Below are 25,103 nucleotides of genomic sequence, written 5' to 3' on the forward strand. Positions count from 1 at the left end.
TATCTGCTTTGCGTCCCTGTGCTTACACATTCCATTTGGGCCATGACCAATTCCACATACCCCGAGGGCCTGCTGCCTACAACTGATTTCTGGAACCAATTTCTGTATCAGCTGAGATTTTGCTGCAACATCAGAAGCCATTTCCGGATGCCTTTAAGCAGGGAGAGAAATACCAAATCCCCAAGGAGGGGGAGTCTGTATTTAATTAATCAGAGGCTCCTGAGGGAGCTCACAGAATTGAGGCCTGAGAGGCTTGCCTTGGAACTCTTTGGGATGAGGCTGTTGGATTCACGCCAGCTGTGTCACCTTCTCAGATGACACATGTCAATCTTGCCCGTCTCTTTGACCAGTTTGGCAGTTCTCGGGCTAGCGTACATGATGGGTCTAGCATGGGCCATGTGTCCAGTTCTGAGAGGAGTCTGGGTCTGTTACCAGGAGCAGCAGCAGAAGAAACAGGTGTCTGAATGTAAAGCCCAACACCACTCCACCTGACCCAACTTCTCTTTCTCCTGAGACTTCTTCCTACTGCGCCCATGATAGGGGAGATTGGGGAACATGTCTGCCCAGCAACAAGTAAACCCTGGGTCTGGAGGGCGAGTTTGCAGCTCTGAGGCTGTAGTCACAGGGCCTCTTGGGCTAGCAGTGGCCATGGCCAGCAAGAATGTCTCCACACTGCTCTTTGTCAGCCTTCCATAGCCAGAGTTCTCAGAAATGGGGGACAAGAACCACCCCCCTGAAGTGTGGCAGAGACTCAGGACCTCTGCTTTCCACTCACACTGGGAGATGTTTGGAAGGAGCGATTCCATTCTCTGTTTTCCACTGGGTAGAATGAACCCAGCCCTGGATAAACACTTGGCAAGAGGGAGGCTTCACCCAGGGAGCCCTTCAGCACTTTGCTTAGGGAACCTCCCTAGGGAGGACTGAACCAGTTCTGAGTCCTTTGATGGTATCACATTTCCTCTCGGCTGGAAGTGTGAGCACTCACTGCGCTGACAATGTGCAGCCCCGCAGACACAGCTCAGGAAGAACTGGTCCCCGAGGAACACTATACTTTGGAGGACAGATACTCACAAGGCTCCCATTGCTCAGCCTGCAGGAGTTTTAGAAAAGCCATCCGACAGCCCGAGGAAGCAGTCTGTGCCTAGAAGTCCTGGGTTTCCAGAAGTCTCTGGGGTCTAGCAGGGGCATCAGTATTCATGGTGCCCAATGTTCATCTTATCAAAAAGCAAGGCTGGCTCCCCACACCAACCTAGCCTCTTTCTGGGGCTTCCAGTAACTCGAGGAAATCGTACTGACTAGCATTGGTTAGGAACTCTGTCTTCACGCAGAGGGTGGGGTCACTCATCTCATCTCTATCATCCAGTGTCCTTGTTCCTTTGTACCTGGTGCCCATTCCTTCCATGGTTTATGTCTTTAAAAGCGTCCTCCTTAGAGCCCTCTTACTCTGTCCTCATCCCCTTTCCCCGAGAGGACTCTCCACATTTTCGTGCCTCGTCTGTCCCATATTTCTGTCAAGGCGCCTTAGTAATTATTTGTTTAGCCAACTGCCTTCTCCAGTAGATTAAAGATCCTCCAGGGAGGATACCACATTGTTCACCCCTCTGCATCCTGAAGGCCTGGCATCTTGATGTGAAAATTATTTGGAACACTTACTGGACAAATGACTGTCTCTGTGTGCTCAGGACAGCATCTCATCAACACTGGGTACAGAGAACCTCAGGAGCATGGACTCGCCCCTCCATAAAACTCGATCCACGTCACCTGCTTTATAGAGCCTCATCTGGTTTGTCCCCTGATGTTACTTTATAGATTTTCTAATAGTCTCAAAGCTTTAGCTGCCGCTGAGAAGTGTCACCAAGTCTCCTCACACTGCCTCTGGCGCTCAAGAGGAGCAAACTGGAAGAAGAGCATTGCTGCATCGCTCTACCTTTAATAAAGTCTCCATTTGTCGAAGCCAGGTATTGGAATAAGTTGGGGAGTATTATTGCATGACTGAAAGAAACAAGCAGCATGGTTTGGGGCTCAGGACTTGCACTGCAACGTCATTTTCTGGCCGAAGGTTTTACCCATTCTGTATGAGGCAATCCTTCTCCCAGCCCTGTAAGAACTTAAATTGAGAAAAATAGGCGAAAGAGATAACAGTGTTGAGCACATAGTAGGACTCTGGCTATATCGAATACAAGCAGCTAAAGGAATTGGCTAAAAGAATTTTCAGGATACATTAGAAATAGAAGTAATAATCAGGTAAGAAGATAAACAACATGGACTAGTGAGGAGGCCCTTAGGATGTCATGAATGCCTTCTACTTTTCACCAGACCCCTTCTTCCCCAGGAAATGTCAGAGCTCCAGACACTTCTATAGGATGACCTAACTCCAAGTTCCCTAGAGACAGCAGTTCTTATTCTGAATAAGAGGTGGCAATGCATAATGTTCGAGATTGCTTCCTATGGCTGGGGTAAAAAAATCATCACAGCCAAGAGCAACTCGGGGAGGAAAGGATTAAGTTCAACCTGCAGTTTATAGTCCTTTACTGAGAGGCATGAAGGTAAAGCAGAAATGTCGAGGCAGGGGCCGAAGCAGGGGCCTGTTTTCCATGCCCAGGGGTGGCATTACACGCTATTGATTAGCACTCCCACGTCAAATATTAATCAAGAAAATTTTCCACAGACTTGCCTACAGGCAATCTGATGGAGGTATTTTCCCAGCTGAGGCTTCTCTTCTCTGATAGCTCTAACTTGTGTCAATTTGACAAAAAATTCAGTAGGACAGCATATATGCATACATATACAGAGCAATTCAATAGAAACAAACCCAACTGCTAGCAAAATCATGGGTAAGAAAAGACTTCAACAAAAAAAAACAAAAAAAAAAACAAAAAAAAAAAAAAACTAGACACCCTGAACACAATAGAAAAGAAAATGGGGAACAGACTTAAACATCAATATTGACACACGGGACAGTCTTCTGAACAGAACACTAATGGTGTAGGCATTAAGATCAACAATTAATAAATGGGACCTTGTGGAACTAAAAAGCTTCTGTAATGCAAAAGACACTGTCAAACAGACAGTGGGAATGAGAAAAGTTTTGTTTTTCTTTTTTCCAACTCCACATCTGATAGAGGTGTGATATCCTGCTGTGTGATATTTTGTTTGTGCTCTGACAAATAAAGCTTGCCTGGAGATCAGAAGGCAGAGCTAGCCACTAGTTAACCATAGAAGCTGAGTGGTGGTGGCACACGCCTTTAATTCCAGCATTCCTGGCTCACACCTTTAATTCCAGCACTCAGGAGGTGGAGACAGGAAGTGATAAGGTGGGGTGTAGGCATGTTCTCAGGACTTTTGGATGCAGGAAGGAGATAGGTAGGAAGCAACTGATAGCTGTTCCTGGTTCTCTGATCTTCCAGTTTTTACCCCAATATTTGACTCCTGGTTCTTATTGATTAAGATTAATTAGAATAATTCTTTAATATCCAAAATATACAAAGAACTTAAGAAATTAGAAATCAAAAAAGCCAAAAATATGGAGTACAGAGAATCTCAATAGAGAAATTGCAAATGGCTCCAAAATACTATGTTCAACATCCTTAGCCATTATAGAAATATGAATCAAAACAGCTTTGAGATTCCATCCTACTCCTGGTGGAATGGCTAAGATCAATAGCACAATTGCATATTGGCAAGGATGTGGAGCAAGGAGAACACTCCTTCATTGCTAGTGGGAGTGCAAACTTGCACAGCCACTGTGGAAATTCATATGGCAGTTCCTCAGAAAATTGAGAGTTAATCGACCCCAAGATGCAGCTACTTGTGGTGGTTTGAATAGAAATGGCCCACATAGGTTCAAATGCTTGACTCATACAGAATGGCACTATTAGGAGGTGGCGTTGTTGGAAGAAGTGTGTCTCAGTTCACTTCCTGCTGCCTGAGGATCAAGATGTAGAACTCACAGCTCCTTTTCCTGTACCACATCTTCCTGCATGCAACCATCATGATAATAATGGACTAAACCTCTGAAATTGTAAGCCATCCCTAGCTAAACATTTTTTTTTAATCTGAGTTTCTATGGTCATGGTGTCTCAATCCAATAGAAACCCTAAGACATCACTCTTAGGCATATACCCAAAAGACACTCCAAGCTACCACAAGAACACTTGCTCAATTATGTTCATTGTGGCTTTATTCATAATAGCCAGAAACTAGAAATAACCCAAATGTCCTCCAACCAAAGAATGGATAAATAAAATGGGGTACATTTACACAATGAAGTATCATTCAGCTGTTTAGAAAAAATACATCATTAAATTTCAGGCGAACGGATGCAACACCAACAAAAAAAATTATCCTGAGTGAGGCAACTCAGACCCAAAAAGACAAATATGCTATGCATTCACTTATAAGTGGATATTAGCTGTTAAGTAAATGATAATCAAGCTACTATCCATAGACTCGGAGAGCTTAGGTAAAGAGGGCTCTAGGGGGGATGTGTGGACCTCTCTGGGAAGGGGAAATAGAATAAATTTGCCAGTGGACTAGGGGCAAATAGGGATGGAAGCAGGAAGGATCATGTGAGGGAGAGATGGCAGGGAGAGGTGGCAGGGAGAGACAGCTGGAATTGGGGAGCATGGGGGCTAAAACTCCCCCACTCATTCAATTTAACTATGCAGTGGAAGCTTCCTGGAATCTATGGGGGTGACCCTAGAGAAGACTTCTGGCAATGGAGGATACAGAGTCTGAACTGCCATGTTTTGTAGCCAGTCAAGTCTTCCAGTGGTGGGACTAGGTTGTAGTTAGTTGAGTTGCTGGCCAGAGGCGGGGTCCCATGGAGTTCCCTAAACAACCCAGACTGATGCTAGGACAGAAGGCAGCTCTCTGAAAACTGATTCTCAATGATAGTGTGCTACACTCATAGATCAGTGCCTTGTTCAGGCATTATCAGAGATACTTCCTTCTGCAGCAGATGGGATCAGATGCAGAGACCCAAAGCCAGACATTATACAGAGAGAGTCTAAATCTGAGGTCTCCATGGGGTCCCTCTCCTTGGAGATGAGGGATCCCTGAAGAAGACGGAGAGGAAAGATGTTAGGAGTCTTAGGGGATAGACACCAGAAGAACATGGCCTACCAAATCAAAGAACCAGGACTCACATTGGCTCACAGAGACTGAAGCAGCAAGCATGGGGTCTTTGTGAGCCTGTACCAAGTCCTTGTGTAATCACTGTTAGCTTGGTGTTTTTGTGGGACTCCTAACAGTGGGAACAGGTCTGCTTCTTACTCTTTTGCCTACTCTTGTGACTCTTTTTCTCCTATTGGGATGCTTTGTGCCACCTCAATATGAGATCTGTTGCCTTGTCTTATTCTTATTTTGTTCTGTTTGACTGTCCTTTCTTAGGAAAGACTTAGGACTGAAGAGGAAACAGAGGGGTAGCAGATAGGTGGGGAGAGGAAGGAGGAGTAGAGGGAGGGGAAACTGGATCAGGATGTATTGTATGAGAGAAGAATCTACTTTCAATAAAATTTAAAAAAAGAAAAAAAATGTATTCATGGTGATGCTGTGTGTGATGTCCTGGAATTGATGATACTCAGATGACCATGACAGCAGAAGGAATAGAGTAACCGTGATGTATTCATACAGTGGGATATTGTACATCAATGAGAATAATAGCTACACTATATGCTAGACATGGACGAATACCATCACTATGGTACAGGGTGAAAGAAGCCAAACATAAAGGCTGCATGCTCTGTAATTCCATTCATATGAATTTGAAAGCAAGTAAGTTTCGGATACTCTGTTAAAAATCAGGATAATGGTCACCCTGGAGGGAAGAGTGTTGACACAGAATGTGGAGGGTGGAATCTGCGGTCCCACTAATATTCTGTGTTTTATTATGGCAGAGGTGACATCCGGGTGTCTAAATCATGAGGCATTTGTGATTTGTGCCCTGCTACATGCGGATTTTACGTTTCAGTTCTAAAACTTTTACTAAAATATTGCCACAAATACATACCAAGGGTGGTTTATGGCAAGCCCTCCAAACAGTGGTAATTTAGGATGCCTGAGTGAGCCTTGGAAATCCAATACCATTCCATGACAGATTGAAGACAGTGCCGATTCCAACCCCCACCCAGTGACACCGTGTCTCACTGCCTAAAGCCAGCAGAGGCTTTTGAGATGGACTCCAGCTCTTGCATTTCTTTGAACATGCATTTGGTTACAAGCTCAGGTCCTTGCAAAATATCTTTCTCGTGTAATTAAAGACAAGTGTGCCTTCTACCCCAGTATATCTCATGAACTTGAGAAGTTAATCTCTTTCTTCCCCAAATTGTAAACTCATCATCCCACTGAATTAAACTTTATAGTTGATGCCAACTTAGTTTTTGGTAAGCTGCAGGCTTAGGCACCTCAATCTAAACAAGCACCATATGAATTCCATCACCCCTAATTGAAAAGAAAGATGCAAGGAAAGATAAGCCAAGACACAAACGTGGAAGCACGTATTGATCTTGTCATCAACTACTTATGCCAAAGTCAGAAATCAAACCTGGTCCAAATAGTACAACCCCAGTATTGACCCAACTCTCTTTCAAAGACTTTTAAATGCAAAACCTGAACTGCAAAGAAGGAATGCCTTTCTGACTCACAAAACCACCACACAAGAAAAAGGATCTATGCCTTAGACCTCTCCTAATAGTTTTAGATGATGTGAATCTGTATTTGTTGGCTGAAGCAGAAAAAGATGGCAGGCATATACTGTCTGATGATGATATAGTGTGCCCACAAGGCAATTTCTGTCACCAAGAACTGAGAATTACTAGCTATGCTTGTGTCGGATATTGCTCGTGGAGATCACAACAGCCATCTCAACTCTAACTCTCTCTCTCTCTCTCCTTTTAATTACAGAAGAAGAGAAATTAATGGTTTCTCATCTTCCATTACAGCTAGATTGTTAATCTACACTTACAGCTAGTGGGGTTTAAGCAGAAATTTTCTGGACATCTGTTTTGTGATTGACAGGAATGCTGGCCGCCATTTTCTTTATCCTCTCTTCTTGCATTGACTGTGGATAACATCCTAACATTCTGCAGCTATTTTGCAATTGTGTAATATAGGTGAGCCAACTAATGAAGGTGGGGGAGGGGGCACAGGGACTAAGAGAAAAGAAGCTGGCCCACTTTCAGACATGAAAGGCCATTGCAGAGACAAGATCTAAAATATCTGACAAACAGTGATAAACTTCTAAGACAGCAAAAGGGTAAAGTATATTAAGGGCATTGTACCCTTAATATAGCCGTGCTGCTCAGAGAAATCCACAGCTTGCAGGCACACAGCACCCTTATGGTGTTTCATGTGCACACAGAACACAGAACTGTAGCCTTTCCTCTGTCCTTGGACACACAGCCCAAGACCACAAGTCTGCCAGCAAGCACCACCAAAAGACTGTTTCCTCTTACATTCTCATTCCATCCAAGAAAAATTTACGTGGCCCCAGATATATAGACATACAAAATAGGTATACAAATAAAACATCTACTAGAAATAAGTCATAAAGACATTTACTTTAAAACACCTCTTTGACACATACACACACACAATTTTTTACCAGTTCTGAAGGTGAAGTTTGCATATTAATGAGATGAACAAGCATTTTTTACTTCTACATAAAGAATTAAATCTTGTCTAAATATGTGCTAGCACAGGACATAGACCACATTCAACATTTCACAGATCTGATAGCTATTTTGATTTTATAACTGTCAATGTGAGGAACACAGATGCACATAAATACGTGGTGCAGAATGGCTGAAGTATGTCTAGGGTCATTCCAGAAATTGTTGGAAATTGTGTCTTAGTTTCTGGTCAAATGTTTTTGAATGGCATCTTTAGGAAACTTGAGTCAACAACTCAGCAGTGCTTTTAAACTCAAACTTCTTAATCTGGTTCAATCCAGAGATTTGCCAGTCTTGTTTTCCACACTCAAACCGTCATGTTTCTGTAATAGAAAAAAAATTGACATGCACAACAAAGGGCACAAGATTTCATCCCACACAACAGTTTCAAACTTGAGCTGAGTGTTTCAGTCAGAACCTACTGGTCTGATGTGCACAGGGCAAAGTGCCCATGTGTGCCAGCCTGCAGTGAAGTCCTATGGCATCACATGGATGAGCTAGAAATGCCACAGATTCATTGTGAGTTGATTTTGAATTGTTTTGTTTGCTGAGTGCTCAGCATTTTTTTTTTTACTTCACTCTGCCAAAGTTCTTATACCTTCCCCCCCCCCATTCAGTTATATGACTCCACAGGGTCTCAGCCCTCAGTCTAAGAAGCTGGGCTCTAGATCATAGGCATCCCAGAGATGCTGCAGAGGCAACACATTTCCAAATGTTATGGGATGCATCTCCAATCCCCAGGCACTAAAATATCTTTCAAAAGCTTCTAAGGCAAAGGGCACTCTAAGAACAGCCATTGGTGACTGGTGCATTGTTTGCTGGAATTGGTAGCTCTACAAAGGGCAGGGGTTGATGAAGGTGCACCATAGACCCCGCCAGGAACTGCTTCTTATGGTCCTTAGCTTGTGACAAAGTCTTACACAATAGCTATGTAACAATTTCCACGGGTGATGCCGATTTTCATCTTAAGAGATTTCATTACTGAAACACCTGTAATGGGTGTGAGCCTCTGATTACATTTATGGAATTTTAGAGCCCTTCTCCAAGATCTGCCCATTTACTGTCTGGACAAACCAACAAGTAATTTTAAATGGGATGTGGGCAGACTACCAACCCTGAACAGTGCAAGCCTTTAATCTCTGCAATTTCTTCTAAGATATCGTCTTGCTTTTAGATTATTAGTTCGTGGAGGAGAATAAGTTCTAGAAGCTTCTATTAAGGCTTTCTGCCTCTAAACCCTTAATGCTTAGCTCCAGGAGCAAATGCGGTGGTTCTATTAGTTGCCGAGACGTCTGTTCTAATTATACACTAAAGAACTTGCAAATAAGCGTAATGAGGATCAATAAACCCAGTGGGATTACTGTGCGCTGCACTGGGCCTAATTTATCTTCAAATCTTCATAAGCATCCCTTTGCCAGTAGACTACTGTGGTATTTGGAGATGATATGAATAATGTAGACTCAGGGTCAGCGGCTAGCAATTCTTGAACACTCTGGGGATCACTGTCTCCTGAGTACAGTCACCCTTGTCCACAGCTTCAGAGCCTTTTGAAGAAGATTCAGAGCAATAGGTGGTGATATTTCCGATCTCCAGGACTGATCTCAGCAGAACCCAAGAGCCCTGGGCCTGTGAACTGGCATTTTCCTCAAAACTAGAATGAGGATCAGGATTCCCATTTTGGAATCTCAATTCAGGTCTCTGACCACTAGACTCTAGCTTTCCCCCTTATATAAATTAAATAATATTTTAATCTGTTGTGCATCTATGTCTTTTCTATGTTCAACAAGCCATTGCCAGAGATTAACCAAAGATGGGCATTTTATTTATGTTGCTCAGTGCGGTAGTTATGGTCACCTTTTCCTAGCAGTGAATTCCTGTTGCCTGTCCTCAGTCACTTCAGAATTTTGTCAACTCCATCCAAACTCAGAACACTCACAGTAGGAACATCTCCAGGCCCCTGGGTGGTTACAACAGAGCCGTTTACAATTCCTGGTGCTCCCCTCACTAAAGCTCTTCTCAGAACAGGGAGTGCAGCTATAGCTCTCTCTTGGTGGAACCCAGTGTGGAATTCGTACATGATAAACCTGTCACAACATTGCTATTTTCCTAAGCATTTTTACCCTTTCTCCTAGACTGTACTATACTTGTGATGTTTGAGTACGTCAATATCACTGAACTTAGGTTTCAGTCAGCTAACTAAGCAAGCATGTCAATAAATTCAGTCTGATCCACTCATGTAGCCTGTCCTCTCTCTGGTTTGCCTTCCCAAGACGATTTTTCTGGGTTTGTGATTATGTAAATTGGCCTACCTCTGCCATTCTTCTGGAGGAACCATTTCCCTCTGAGAGAGACATTGCACCTGCCCTCCAGAATGCGGGTAGTCTAACTCTAGCTATGCCTACAACTAATGAATATGTAGAACTCGAGGCGGAAATGGTGCCAAGGACAGAAGGAGCTGGAAGCAGATGCAAACCATCCATTGTTACTGGGAAAAAATGATAGAACATACAAAAGTAAAACTGCCCGGCTTCCTTTTTCTCTAGTCTTCCCAGTGCGTCTCCCTGGCAGAATTTACTAGAAAGCCATCTCACAAGGGAAGAACATTTGTCGTCAGAGGGAAGAGTATGAAGCCGGCTTCTGAAGGCACGGACTGATCCTGGCCCAGCCCCAGCTCCCCTTTACTTCTTCATTGCCACACAGCCTCCGCTCATCGTCTCCTGGGAAAAATGTCATGAAATTTTAAACCACCCCGTTGCCATTTTCAGTCCATTCAAGTGAAGCAAAATGACCCGTCCCTAATTCTAGAGGTGAGCCTGGGATGGTTTTAGCTAGACAGAATATCAAATCACACCAGTTACAATGAAAAAGGAATAAAGAGGAAGTATGACGTAATTCAATTAAAATGAATGAGATACTCAAAGGCTTTCTTACAGATTCTCAGACAAGGGCAGAAAGAAGCTGGAGGCTGATCCAGAACACCTGTAGGCCCGAGCTACACACATCTTACTGGAACTTGAGTATTGGCATAAAGCTAGTACACAAAAGAGAATGGGGCTGAGATAAAAACGATCGGGGTCTAGGTGATATTGCATGAGCCCCAATCAAGTTAAAACCAGCGCTGTTCCAAAACATTTGTATTTTATCAATCATATACTCCCTTTTTTATGAGCCTATATACCCCCACTGCTTTTGGTACTTACTCAATGTATTGTTTCAGGCAACTCTGTCTCTCTTTCTCTCTCTCCTAGGGCCAGTCCCAAGACAGATAACTCTTCCTGTCAGAGACTATGCACAGTGTCTCCCACCCCATCACTATATTTATAACTAATATTAAATTTTACACATATGATCAAAGACTAGAACAGAAACCAACTCTCCATAGTTGTATCAAGTTCTGTAGCTGTATTTCTCTAGCACAACGATAATAACCAAATAAAATTATTAAGTGAGCCTATCGTGAACTTCTGTGATTCAAATGAATATCTGAAGTGTTCATTTACTCAGGAGACAGAATCAGGAAGACTGCAAATTCCAGGATATTCTGAGCAATAGGAAGACCCTGTCTCAAGCAACAGCAATAATAAAACACACACACACACACACATGAGAGAGAGGGAGAGAGACACATACAAAGTAGAAAGCAGGCACCCAGTGAACAAGAGTCCAGTCCTAGGTATTTGCAGACTCCTTCTAAGCTTTGAACTAGCTCTGAGTTTCCCAATAGTTAAAAAGAAAAAAAAAATCAAATTTGCATAATCTTCACACTCTGATGAATGAAGTCTGCAGATTTGGTAGGAGAAAGGTTATTTCGTATTTTTTCCCTCTATCCTGGAAGAGGGAGAATTAGTTTTAGTTTCCAAAATTTACCAACAAGAAGTGAAGTTCACTGATATGAGAGTGACCAGCTACTGTCCCCTAGACTAGAAGGGTAATGCAAAATTGACTGAATGAAACATTTTGCCCAGAGTCCCAGGGCTAGAGAATGGGACAGCCAGGATGTGAGCTCATATTTACCTATTTCCAAGTTCACTACCCCCTTGTATTAATTAGTCAGTTTCTCTTTATCATAACAAAACACCAGAAACAATTAACATCTTAAAAGGAAAGCTTTACTTAGCTAATGGCCCTAGTGGTTCCAATCCAAATCCTGGTATTACATCACTTTGGGCATCTTGCAAGGCATACTGCTGCAGAAAAACATATTTATATCATGAACCCAGAAGCAGGAAGAGACTGCGATGCACCCCACCCCCAGCGTACTAAGTCCATTCGATAAGTTCCACCTCTCTGAGGTTCCCCCACCTCACAGTAGGACCACAATGGGTTCCAAGTCTTTATCAACTGGACTTTTGGGGACATTCAACCCCTATATTGTAACACCCCATCATCTACTTATGTGTAGATCACTGTTTATTTAGTGCCTTGGAGGATCCAGGCCCCTCCCCTGTCTGATCACCCTTTACCCTCCCAACAAACCTCACTTTGCCTATAGGAAAAAAACCACAGACTACTTTTCTTGGTACTAAGTAAAGCAGCGTTCCATTTTGAGAAACATCTTGAATAAAAGATATTGGATACTTGCTGGACAATATATTTAATTTTGACTTGACAAAAACAGAGTATTTTTTTTTTCCAGATGGATGCTCCTTATAGAAATGAAATGTCTTCAGATCTTAGCTCTACAATGACATGATTGTGGCGGGGAAAAAGACATTTCGGGCTGAGAACTGAGGATTCTGATGACCGTGCTAAATAAGAGGATAGAGCTTAGAGAGTCCAAGAAACTGGGGGATACTTGTGCCGATCTGCTTCTCCCGTCACCTGTGTCTAGAGCAGGCCTGAGACACAGGCTGGGTCTCTCTGCCTGTTTGTGCTGGATTCTCCAGACTGCAGCTCGGATGATGATCTTTCCAAAATGCAAATTTGAGCCTGACATTCTCCTACTTGAAAACCCTTATTAAAGGCTGCACATTGCCTTCGGGAAAAAGTCCAAGATTTTAAAATTCATTCCTTTATGACTAAGCCCTCATGGCATGGCCTCATCTATTAGGCCTCCTTTTCTTCCCAAACTCTATGTTCTAGTCACAGTGAGCTACTTTTAGCCACCCCCAATGAATCCCCTCCCACTTCCTGGCTTTTCTCCGTGCTGCTTCTCCTCTGAACAAACCCTCTCTCCCTGTTCCCTCTCCCTACCCTTCCACACCATCTTTGCCTGGCTAACACCTACTCGTGGCTCAGGCACCAGATTGGGTCTTTCTTTCCTTGGAAACCTCTCTGACCCCCTCCCCCCCAAGTCTGGATAGAGAAATGTCAGTACTTGAGGTCACCCATCCTGGCACCCTTACTCCCTCACCATGGAATGTCAGATTCATTGAGTTCTCTGCCGAGGTCTTAGGAGAAGTTACCATATATAAGATATATGAGGTTGAGGAAGCACTAAACTGTGGACAAAGTTTAACATCCTGGACTGGCTTCAAAATCAACAGAACATCCCATTAGCGTTAATACATCAACAGAAAATACCAGCAGCCCAAGCTGGAACAGTAGCCTCTGAGCCAGGAGCCTAGGTCTACGCTTCTGTTTGTTAAGCACTGAGGTGAGGAAGGATGGAATCACAGCTGCTGACATCTCTGGAGTGTGTAGGTGAAGGGACACAGTCCGCCAATGCTGGGCATTGCAGGGTGAAGGGGCACAGTCCGCCAATGCAGGGCTTTGTGGGGTGAAGGTTCACAGTCCGCCAATGCAGGGCTTTGCTGTGGTACTTTGTTTTCCTCCATATATTGTCTTAGGAGTGAACTCCTAGCTCCCTCTCTAAGGCTCGGAGCACACACACACACCTTACACACTGGACTCAGCCAAGCTTCAGGATGCCACTTATTCAGACTCCTCAGTTCCTAATTCCCCAGAGACCAGAAGAAGCAAGAAGGTGTGGTTTGTCAGGAAGATTCTCCAGGAAGCCACTGAAGGCTAAGCACTGATCTAAGCCACCTCCATTCCGGGGGGGGGGGGGGTCCTGTCACTTGGAGACAAACTTCCACCTCTGAGTGCTCCAGTTTCTGATCTGTGAAATGGGGAGAGATGTCTTCCCTGCCTACTTCAGGGGTGGCGATGAGGATCAAATAAGATAATGGCTAGGAAGGAGCTCTGAACACCATAGAGTGCCATGGAAATTTTGCGAGTGTGCTCCAGAGACAGCCACTGCCCCCACACTCACTTCAAAGGGGAGAGGCAGGGTGGAGATGGCTGACATGGTCTGCTTTTGAAGTGCACAGGAGCAGCTCTCAGATGAGGAAAAACAACGTTGCTGCTTAAAAGGCAACTTTCAAAACAACCATTTTCCCTCTGAAGGGAGAATATAGTTGGGAGTACTTCAAAGGCTAGGGGAAATTTCCAGGAAAAAAAAAATGACGTTCTCAATCCAACTTTTAGTCAAGTCACAGTTATTTGAAAAGAAAAACCTTCAGAACTCATTTATTTTAAAGGAAATTAATGACTTTTAAAAATTAAAAACTGTTAAGAGGGGTGGCATGCTTTTTCCCAGCCTTCGGCCCCGGTTGCAGCTCCAGAAGGGATGTAACGAGCCCGGTTCACCTGTGTCCTCTTCTGATTAAACATCCTCCCTGTCCTGATAAATGTCTTACTGTGAACAAGTCACCAGGAATAACATGGTCTCCTATCCATCTCTGACACCCAGATATCACACACAGTCAGGTTATTTATTATTTTTTTCCTCCTTTTACTTTAAATGTGGCAGCCTGCTAAGGATCAGTTTCAAGGGGCCAAGGCAGAAATACAATATCTTTCCTAACACTCCCAAGTGAAGGGAGACTTATTAGTAATGATAATGTCGTGTGTGTGTGTGTGTGTGTGTGTGTGTGTGCGCGCGCGCTCGCATACATGCGTGTGAACTTACAGGTATGCATGCATGTGTGCCCACCAGTGTTTGTAGACTGGAGGACAACTGTGGCTGTCATCCCTCAGGCCCTTTTTGTTTTTTGTTGAGACAAGGTCAGTTGCTGGCCCATACCTAGAGAAGTGGGTTCCAGGAATCCCCTGATCTCTGTCTCCTCAGCACTCTGGTTTCCAGTATGCGACACTGGGTCCAACATTTCTTAGGCAGGTCCTAGGAAATCAAACGAACTCAGGTCCTCAAACTTTGTACCCCCAGCTCCTTGTTTCAGTCCTTGATTATTTGTTGTTAATATTGAAATGATCTCTCTATATAACACTGGCTGGCCTGGAACACATTGTGTAGACCAGGTTGGCCTCAAACTCACCACAATCCTCCTACCTCAATGATCCCAGTGAGTGCTCAGATCATAGGCAGATGTCGCTTTGCCTGGTAAGACTCTTTTATACAAAACAACTAAATTCAGAGGCTAACAAAGCCCAGGGCGCAGGGAGAGGACTGCGATGCAGGAGTGTCAGGCCATGACCCTCCAGGAGCTCAGCTCACTGGAACGTGGACAAACATGTTGGGAAATATGACTGTGTCTTTCCCCCAGCATCCTGCAGAGGAAACCTCAGGGGACTGCAGGCCCCATAGCTCTGGAGATTCTTCAGGCTTTTCTTCAGGACATCACACAACGAGGCTTCTGAGAGATGTGTCTTGTTTTTCTCATAGCTTGTGTCTACGCCTATAGACTGTGATCTAAGATTGGCTGCTTCTTAGCTCCAGTCCAAAGCTCAGTAGAGTGTTCACATTTTCTGCTCTTAGAAAATGCACACATCAGACAGCAGTGAGAGGTTGGGCGAAGAGGGTCAGATAGAATGTGAAAGAGATGACCCACAGAGAAGGCGCTCTTTCCTCCCCACACCTCCCACCGGCTCTGGCCTCAGAGTGTATTTCTGCATAGGGCTTTGAAGGCACAAGTGAAAGAAATCTCAGTGGTTGGAAGCCAGAGGAAGGCAACTGCCAAGGGAAGATTAGTCCTGGGAACAGAGAAAGAGCGCCAGCGAGCAGGGTGACGTCACAGGGAAGAAGGGTCGTCTGAGTCCCGGCTCTTCTGCCACGGTTTTAAGCCACCCATTTAATTAAAGTTGTGTCTCTTGCTGGCACAGGAGCAATGGAAGTGTCAGTTTGCTTGTCAGGAGCTCCTTTGCCTGGAGCATAGATCAGAGCGCCGGTGGCTGTGTGCCAGGCTTCTCTCCAGCACAGATGGGAAGGCCAGGGGTAATTACCCCTGCCCTGGCCACTTGCCTTCCTATGTGAAATTACAGAAAAGTAGGAGGCAGTGTCTCCACTTGATTCTTCTTCTCCATCACTTCCGAGGGAGGAATAAAGACAAGCACACGCAGTGTTCTGATGCGGGCAGGAAGGGTGCATGGAGCCTATCCTCTCTAAGGGCAACTTTGTAGGAAGGCAAGCCTGCTGTGGAGGTAAACCATGAATTGCTCCTGCTATGGAGATTGTCTGGCCCCTGGATCCCCAAGTATGACTAGCTGACGGAGCTTTCTAAGCTCTGCAGGGCACACACAAAGAGTTCACCCGTCTCTGCCCTCCCTCAGCTGTGCCCAATCATACCTCTCCTTCCCACTCATCAAGCGTGTCCTGGACTGTCCTGGGCTGCCTGCTCACTGCCGGTTAATAATGTCACTAGAGAGTTCTGCTTCCTCACTAGGGACCAGGGTTTTGGAGGAGAGGGTGTGGCTTGTCCTCTTGACTGTCCCTATATTTCACACTCAGTATTGAGGAAAGATGTGGGCTGCCTTTGGGGTGTATTAACCTGAAGTCAGTGTGACTGAAGACCCCCTTAACTTGTTGGTCTCCACCCTGGTGTCCTATCTAGTCATAAAGCTGGGGCTCCTGATTTAGTATCTCCCTACTTCCATGATCTGAGACTACTCCTATACCCGGATGCTTCCTCCCTGAGGTCCTTGAAAAGCCCATTTTCCCATCTTGGGAAAGAGGCTCTGTGCTACCTTCTCTTCTTGGCTTCTAGCCACCAGGCTGTAGATCAGGGCACTATGTTTCAGCAAAGAAGCCCAGGATGCTTGGTGCCCTACTGAAAGCTTACAGGAGGTGGGCATCAGCATGCTTGCTGAGCATGTTCTGCATGAAGTTGGTACTAACAGATAAGAAAAGTCAGCATGTGAAATTGGAAATGTGGCTCTATGTCAAGAGATTTTTCAGGTCCAGCCTATGGCTGGTGGGGAGTGAGTGTGACCTCAGCCTCACATGGATTTGGGTGATGATGGTGATGATGACGACAATAATGACAAAGACTTAATGAGCTCTGTGCACTAGATACCTCTCATCCTCTTTCTGACATTTTTGTGGCTAACTCTTGCTCCGGTTTTGCTGTGAGAAGCCCTGTGATGGGAGTGTGCCCTGGTGGTACCTCCTTCCGGATGAATGCGGAAGTCACTTACCACAGGACACAGCGAATGTTGTATAAACCAGCGTTGGAGCTTGGCACTAGAAACAGGCTTGCCCAAGAAATGGACGAGCAGTCTAGTGAGTCTATTGCTCACAGTTTTGGGGTGCTTTGAGGGCTGGCTGGCTGGAAGACTTCCTACTAGGATCCGGGGGACCAGGACTGCATTCCACCCACAGACCCAAGAGTCAGGATGATTATCAGGGCAGCTGGGAAAGAAATCTCCTGAAATGGTTTTCTGTCAGACTGGCACTTAGCATCAAGTGAGAATGGGGCCCTACATTCTTCCTCTGCTTTCTCTCACAACAGTGCAAACACTGACTGCCCTTACACCAGCTGCTCCTCCTGCCTCTTGTTGCCTCCCCTTCCTACCTGTGCTGGTGTTTTGTGTCTTGGAGCACTGGGTGACAAAGGAGGCCAGTGACTGCTTTCCCCCATCCTTTGTCGGCTGGCCTTGCAGTTCTCAGGCGAGAGACTGGAGCAGGATAGGAGGAAGAGGCTGTATATCTCCTCTCTCTGCCTCAGGTAGGAGCTCCAGCCACAGTCAAAGCAATTGTAAAGATTTGAAGGGTGTTAAGCAGAAGGAGGCATCATCCAGTCTACCTTCTGGAAACATCACTGTGATTGCTCTGTGCAAAATGTATTGGATTTGGGGAAAGGATTTAGGAGGCAGTCCCAGTGAGAAATGATAATGGCGTGGACCAGAGTGATTGCAACTCAGAGGGAGAGAAGTGGGCAGATTAAAGCTGTCTTTGAAGGAAGGATTAACAGAACTTGGTGATTGTTTGGATGGGATGCTTGAGGGAGAAGTTTGGTTAGAAATGAGTTCCCGGCTTCTGGTTTGGGCAACAAGACAGAAATGTCATTTATCATGATAAAAATAAGTCAGATGAAACAGACACTGTTCTGTTCAGGGGGAAAGTTCATATGTGTTTCTGTGGTCATTTTTTTCTCTGATCCTGTAGTATCTTTTATCTATTCAATCTATTGCCCATCACCTATGGATCTTGTTATCTATTTATATTCTATCTACTATGTCTTGAAGTTTGAACTGGGTTGCACATGCTGTGTGATTAGCTCATATTCCAGTTGTTTGTTATGTGTAGATGTAGTGTTTGATGCTGTTTGGTATTTTTGATGCCACTGGTATATTTCATGACATTTGCTATGTTGACCTTGCATTATGTATCTTGCCTAGTTCGTAACTTAGATTTTGAAGGTGTGTTTCTTTTTGGTGTGTGAATTCCTTAAGATTTTCCATGTAAGAAACTACACTGCTTGTGACAAATCACAGTTTTTCTTTCTTATTCATAATCCTTGTGGCTAGACTTTTATAGCTTCCAAAGGCTAGGACGTCAGATCTGTGAGACTTTTCTTTGGAAAACATGAACAAATAGCTACTCACCCCAGACAGAGAAACAATAATATGCCAACGTGAGATTCTACTGAAGCCCATCTTGACAGACTGATAGGTTTATTAGGGTTTCTTGTAGGCCTATGAAAGAAGGGTTACTTAGTGGTAGGGACACTACAACAGAAGTCACATGACCAAATAGGCTATCCCAAGATGTGTGATGATGTACAGAAGCTGCCACCCTGGAGTTCTCTGCAGGACTTGGAAGTTGCTCAGTAGGTCAGAATCCATGCACCATGCATCAGAAGCAGCCTTGAATATAGGACTCTTGCTAGTTTCAGGAACTTCCTGGGACCTATGAGTTCTTCCTGTTCCAAGTCCCATGAAGCTCCTACTTCCTACCTAGAAAGAATTTGTTCCCAGAAACCTTCCATGCCAAACATGGTAGAAGCTCCAAGAGAAAATAGACTGATGCTGTCAGAGAAGAGACACTCAGGGCTTTGTCATCAAATGTGATGTTAGCTATAGGATTGGGAGGGGACAGAATTTTTAAAAATTAGATTGATGCGATTTTCTTTTATTAATTTTGAGAGGCTTTAAAATCATCAGTAAGTATTGGATTTTGTTATTTTCCCATATTTATTGAAATAATTACTTTTTTCTTTGTATTTTTTTAAATTGCCACCCTATTGACACTAAACAACTTGTACATTAAATCTGGAGAGATGGGTCAGTGGTTAAGAATACTTACTACTCTTCCAGAGGACCAGAGTTCAATTCCCAGCTCCTGCATCAGGTAACCCATCCTCACGGATAGCTCCAGGTCGAAGGGATCTGACCCCTTCTTCCATCCTCTGCTGTCCCCATACACACATGGCCTCCACGCACATGGAGCAAAGAATGCACACAATATCTCAAATTGAAGTCTCTGGTCCTCTGGCTCTTACTATCTTTCTGCCCTCTCTTCTGCAGTATTCCTTGAGCTTAGGTGTAGCCTGTGTGAGGAAAAGTGTATGAGGCCTTGATCCTACAGAAAGAACTACAGGCAACTGAATAAAGATGGAAGCCTGGTCCTTTCCAAAGAGGAGTACACCAACTGGTTGACCAGTTCCAGAATGTCAGCCCTGAAAACATATATACAGGTAACACTTACAGACTTAACATGTTATATTTAGAAATTTTTATGTGTATACACATAAATATATGTATCATATGTATGCATATGATAACAATTGAGGAAAAAGAGGCCTTGAATTTGAAGGAGAGTAGGGAGGGGTATAGGGCAGGGTTTTGAGGGAGGCAAGGGAAGGGAGAACTGCTATAATTAAAATAAAGTTTCCCTAAAATATACATACAAATAAAATGTCAGTGAATAAATGGTCTCTCTCTGTCTATGAATGCTTTATATAAGGCAGTAAGTGCTCATTGCTCTCCAGCAAACCTCTGGGCTAACGAAGCTTTGTATCCTTCACCTAACAGTTACCCGCTTCCCTCCCAGAGACCAGAGCAAGTACTACCCTGTTCTCCCTGCTTCTATGTGTTTCTTTTAGCTTCATCAGGTAAACCATATCATGTGGTATTTCTGCTTCTAAATATGGTTTTTCTCACTGACCCCAATGTCCTCCAAATCCATCTTTGATGTAGAAAATGGCAAGATGTCCATCTTTTTCAAGGCTACTAACAGGTAAATATTTCATCCTCTGTGCTACGTTTCAAATCCATTTATCTGTCAGCAGACATTGCCTGCACACCTTGGGTAATTGGATAATGATGCAATGAGCATGAAGGTGCAGATCTCTCTATAAGGGGCTGATTTCAATTCTGTGTTCTTGGTATAAATCTCATTCAGGTGGTGTTTTTCTTAATGGTTTGATTCAATTTGTTAAGTATTTTATGTCTACCTTGAGGCATTTTTTCTTATAAAGTATGTGATCCTTGTAGCTGAGATATAGCCTTTTAGGGAGAGGGCTTGAATATTCCCATATCTCAACAGGGAGTTCTTACTATGATAAATGCAGACTCTAGGGTCTCACTTTTTACAGTATCTGCTCACTGCTGAGCTTTCGAGGTGCCCACATAGCAATCACTCGAGGATGCTCAGCTGATGCAAATACTGGACCTGCTTCCTCAGGTTATTGAGACTCTGCTTCTGTTGTAACCCATCTATTTATACCATGGTAGGGAAGCATCCTCGGACAGAAAGCCAGAGGAACATGGAGCCATCCCCTGATTGACCCACTTGCTAGGGTAGGCAGTTTGGCTTTGCCTATTTTCCAACAGTTGTGAATAACCACACACGTTTATTTAACATTTTACACCATGATAATAATTTGATGGTGGTGATGTATATGGCCCTAACTTTTTCCTGAGCGCTCAGTTGGGTTAATTGTCTTCTTCCAAATTATCTTTTGGGAGTGCCTATCACTTTGATTTTACATCTTTAGGTTATCCCCGAATGATCTACGGTTTCCCTTTGAGCCTGCGTCTATTTTTTTTTTATTCTTCTATTTTCTAAATGCTCCTGTCAATTTTATCTTCTAATCTTTCCAGTAATTTATTCCATTTTGTAGTTCCTATTTTTAGTACTTAAGGTTACACTTTTGCTCTCTGAAAGCAAATCCTGGTAACTGCTTTTCCTATGGATATAGGGAACTGGAAGTATGGCTGAGTCCTGTACAGTCAGCAGGACCTCCTCCTCGTGGATATGGAGTAGCCCAGGGTATGGGCTGACAACGTGGACTACTGGTTGACTTGCTTCCTGGGGAGTTTCCAAACTCTACTACCTTCACCTACCCTTCTAAATTGGTCAGATGTCCTAGACAAAAATCTTCTTGTCGTTCTGGGAAGTCAAATCTGGCTGCTAGAGTTCTGGTGGCTGAAAGTGAAAGGGGCTGAAAGTGAAAAGATGTTCTGTATATAATCTTGCTTAAACTTCCTTTTTCTGTCACGATACCCTTAAACTTGCATGGGCTCTTGTGTATAACTCAATAAAATCAATTTTAAAAAGAAAAAAAAAGTAGTTTTGTTTCTTTAAGAATAGCTCGTATGGACCTGTTCCCCAGAAAGAGGCCCTCTTTTCTTCTCCCTACAGTCTTACAGAATAGAGCTGAAGCAACAGCAATTGCTGCCTTACTTGGGGGAGGGGTACACATTGACAATCCCTAGCATCCTAATTTTATGCCAGTTTGATTCCGCTTCCAGCAAATCAAGGCTGGTAATTTCTGAATATTTAGAAAAATTAAGATTGGAAACTAATTTGCTCCTGCTGCAGCCTTTAGATATCTGCTTTCTTTACATGAAGTCAAACAGTGTAAGGTGGGCGCCGTGGTGCCTGCCTATAATCCCAGCTACTCGGGAGGCTGAGGTAGAAGAATCACAATTTTGATGCTTGCCAGTCTACCTAAGAAGCCAATGCCAGCCTATACAATATAACAAGATCCTGTCTCAAAATGAAAATAATAAAAGGGATAGAGATGCAGCTCAGTGGTAAAGAACTTGCTTAACTTTTTTAGCTGACAGAAGCTTAGGGTTCAGTCTTCAGTGTGTATAAGAAGGCTAAGAGTTTAGACATTTATTTTTCTGATGCCATTTTTATAGACTTTTGGAGAAGACCCCCCTCTCTCTTTTTCAGATTAAGAGAGAGCCTAATATATTGCAGAACACAGAGTCACCAAGGAGAAACAAGCTTGGAGATAGATGCCAGGTTTTCCTAAAAATTCAGAGTTCCGAGGTAAATGTCAACCTTGTCAACAAACTGCACAGAAAAAGACTAAGAAGGGAAGCCTTGGACTTGACAACATAAAAGAAAGGACCTGGGAAATTCATGGTGGTGAGGCTTATGAGCAGCTATTGGTATCAACCCAGATGTTTTCCCAGCCATTCAGGAAAACCTTGGGAAGCAGAGAAATGGTTGATAATGTTGATCAAGTTTTGGGGACCCAAGAATTTCATCTCCCTACCCTGCAGTCTTTTGGTTCTTGGCTCCATCCCAGTTCTAAACTTCATGCTTCAGAGACTTTGGACCAGAGTGGGCTCAACTTAAATCTACTTCTTTTCCCACCATTATGGTTGGTTTGTAGATGGGGGCTGCTCTGGTGTAGCTTGATCTGAGGTTCTGTTTCTCAGTCAGGCTCCTCAAATAATTCACTCCTAAGATCAAAAAGCCCTAGTTATCAGCTATTACCAGAAAGTTTGAGAAGAGCGGTTACTCTAAGGTGGTGGTTTTCAACCTTCCTAATGGGGCAGCCCTTTAATACAGTTCCTGATGATGTGGTGAACCCCAACCATAAAATTATTCCCTTGCTACGTCACCACTCCTTTTGCTACTGTTATAAATCATAATGTAAATCTCTGATATGCAGAATATCTTAAATGCAACCACAAAGAGCTTGCAACCCATAGGTTGAAAACCACAGCTTTAAGTCTTTCTTAAATAAGATCAAATAGTGCTTCAGTAGAAATGGATCACCTTATCAAGTGCAGATGTCATCTGATTAGGAAGGTAGATTCTTTAATTCTGGGCTCTAGATACTACTGTGCCATTCCAGTGTCACCAGATTCCCTGGGACCATCTACTCAGGGACATACGAAGGAGAACTGCTCACTTCCTGACACTCCAGGCCTTTAGAAATCTCTAGACCTGGACAGATCACCTCCGCCATCTTGCCCCTTTCTGTTCTTCTCCTGGGAACACCAATCAATATAGAAAGGACTGGAAAGAGGGAATTCTCAGGGGGAATTTCTTCTTTGTGTTGAGAAGTTTTGCTTTGATCTTGCCTTGGGCATGGCATCATAATACAGAAATATCGCAATCACCTTCCCGTCGCGGGAGGAATTATTTTCACTGGCATCTTTCCTTTCTGATTCCCCTCATCCTCGTGTGTCTGTGCTGACAAGCCAGAGCTGTCAGAGCCACCTGTCACTGCAGAAGGAAAAAAAAATACCTATTTGACAACTGTATCATTCTCTAGGATATTCTGTGCCTGATGTCTACGTTCCAACCCATGTTTGTGACACTCTGTTATTTCAAAGGGCCTCATGAAATTCTTCAAAAAGGAATCTCAAACTCCATTAATTTAAATCCATCCTCATTTTGAATGTGCTACCTGACATATTTAAGAGGGAGTGTGAGTGTCATAAAACCATGCAATAGGAGGAGCATCTTCTTGTAAAAAAAAAAAAACAGCTTCTCTCATTAAAAACAAATATAGTAGCCTCTAAGGATTACAGGAAGCAAGGACACTCAAAGGTGACTCTCATTGTGGTTGGAGCTGGTGTGGATGGAAAATGCTTTACTCTGATGAAGTGTTAACCATATGCTAGTGGAGGATATTTGCCTTCCAGGGGCTTGAGATATGGCTCAGAGGATATAGTACTTGCTGTACAAGCAGGAGGACCCCAGTTGAATTCCCAACATCCATATACAAAGCTGAACGTGGTGATATCAACCTGTAGTTCCCGTGCTGGGACACTGGCCAGTCTAGCCACTTGGTGAACTCTAGGTTCAGTGAGAGACACTGTCTCAGAATGATGAGTGATAAGCTATAGAGGAAGCCCACAGGCATGCATTGGTACTTGCCCCCATACCCACATATGCACATGCAGACACACCTCTCTCTCTCTCTCTCTCTCTCTCTCTCTCTCTCACACACACACACACACACACACACACACATACACACACACACGCACACACATATACACATGTACATACACATATAGGCACACACACTTCCGATTAAAAATAATATCACATATTACTACATGCCTTGAGACAACATTACCCAATGATAATAACAGTTTGCTTTTCCCACCATGACTTGAATTATCCCTTAACAACATGGCACAGCCATGTGTGGGCTGCAGGACTTCCCGACTGTCTGATGAAACCTAAACTTGCATATTCTATCATTCTATCCTCTGATTTCCTATTCAAGCTGTTTCTGTTTGTTTGGGGTTTTGTCTTACTAAACAGCAGCCAAACTAAAAAGAAAGCATTGTGTACAAAGGGGCCTCAGTCGGTATTGAAGTGCTCATTTTCAAAGGTCAGCAGTCATCTTCTTTGGTTTTAGATTTGGGGTGGTGGTCTACTCTTTCCATTGCCCCCCCCTTTCACCCACAGGTCCTCACAAGAAGTGTCAATCACTTCTGGGGGAAAAAATTAATAAATCTTTGGCAGCACTTAATATAATACATAAAGTCATCAAGGAAACAAGAAGTGATAAAAAATTTATGAACGATAGAATACATATATGATGGAATTTTTGAAACTCAAAACCAGTCAAGGAAAAGGCTTTCATACCATAAAAACAATGCTTCCTGTGGGAAGCCCAGAACATCTCCCTGCTTGTGTTTGGCCATGAGAGACAATCGGCATCATTAGTTGCAAGTGTCTGTGGCACTGGTTTCCAATTGTCGTGAGATGCATTTTTTAAAATAGTATTTACAATGTATGTAAATTTATTTATAATTTATATAAATATATTAGGCTCATTAGCAAATATATCAACATGCATAAATTGTGAGGTTAATCATTAATGATCAGGAAAGTTTGTATTCCAACCGCTCTCCATGACAGTTGTGAGTTGCAGGCGACAAATCTCCATCAGCTTTTAAGACATCATCATTATTCATGTCACATGGTGTGACAAGTAAAGGTTAGAAGTGTCTACTTGCCTTGTGCCAGTGTTTACTAGCACTGGT

This window comes from Microtus ochrogaster, unplaced genomic scaffold (genome assembly GCF_000317375.1).
Source record: "Microtus ochrogaster isolate Prairie Vole_2 unplaced genomic scaffold, MicOch1.0 UNK24, whole genome shotgun sequence".
In the NCBI taxonomy this organism is placed as follows: domain Eukaryota; kingdom Metazoa; phylum Chordata; class Mammalia; order Rodentia; family Cricetidae; genus Microtus; species Microtus ochrogaster.